This window comes from Tupaia chinensis, unplaced genomic scaffold (genome assembly GCF_000334495.1).
Source record: "Tupaia chinensis unplaced genomic scaffold, TupChi_1.0 Scaffold000093_1, whole genome shotgun sequence".
NCBI lineage: Eukaryota > Metazoa > Chordata > Mammalia > Scandentia > Tupaiidae > Tupaia > Tupaia belangeri.
Window position 1 is genome coordinate 6,511,648 of NW_006159555.1, and position 1,143 is coordinate 6,512,790.

At 37.4% G+C, this 1,143-nt stretch overlaps 1 pseudogene; it reads left to right on the forward strand.

The window, feature by feature from the left end:
- The first annotated feature begins 246 nt into the window (after positions 1-246).
- Positions 247-395, forward strand: LOC114006845 (uncharacterized; annotated as a pseudogene).
- The last annotated feature ends 748 nt before the right edge of the window (positions 396-1,143 follow it).

Here is a 1,143-nt window from a genome sequence, read left to right on the forward strand (position 1 = left end):
TGACATTTCAATTATATCTTTTTTCTTCCTATCCAGGAATATGGGATGCCTTTCCACTTTTTTAAGTAATTTTCCATTTCTTTTTAACATTTTTAAATAATTTTTTCTTGTAGAGGTCTTCCCCTTCCTTGGTTAATTTTATTCCTAAGTATCTTACAGAGTTTTGTGGCTATTGTAAATGGGATTACTTTCTTTAATTCTACCTCAGTTTGTTCATTTTTGGGATATAAAGGTACTATAAATTTTATACTTACCTGGCAGGGGAGATACCGTGATTATGAAGATGGTTTTTCCAGGGCGAGGCTTATCCATTGCACTCTAGAGATGCTGATCCCTGAAATTTCCCCAAATGTGGGAAATTTGTGGTAGTGGAGGACTGTGTTCATGGTTTCCCCTGGGGGAAAAAAGTACTATAGATTATGGCATGTCAGTTTTGTATCCTGCCACTTCACTGTATTCATTGATTACTTCCAGGAGATTTTTGTTGTTTAGTTTTTGTGTTTTGTTTTTTTTTTTTTGATTTTCTGTGTATGTAATCATATCATCTGCAAATAAAGATAATTTCACTTCTTTTCCTATTTGAATGTCTTTTATTTTACTCTCTTGTCTTATTGCATTGACCAGAACTTCAAGTATTATGTTGAAAAGGAGTGGAAAAATTGAGCATCCTTGTCTTGTTCCAGGTTTTAGTGGAAAAGTTGAAAGCTAATGTCATACATTCAGTATGACGTTAGCTATGGATTTGTCATATATAGCTTTTATTATTGTTAAGAGATGTCCCTTCTGAAGCATATAGCGAAGGATAATACAAGAACAAATAGAGAGGCATGACATTTGTGGGACACAGAAATGGTTTCTTACCTGTTGATGATAGCATGTATAGTATTCTAAACTGGACAGCTCTGAGAAGTAGTTCATGTTAGGTAAATTCTCTTTACAAGCCAAATGATGTGTAGTGATTCAATGTTAAAAAAATTAATGAGAGGGGGAACCAGCAGTTAGCGTAATGGCTATGTCGCTGGACTCCCACGTAGTCGACCGCGGTTCGTGTCCCGGACCCGGTGGCTTAAAACTCACGCCGGGCGCGTGTGCGTGCGTGCCCAAGATCCCGAGAGGAGAATGGAGGAGAAGGGATTGCGGCGT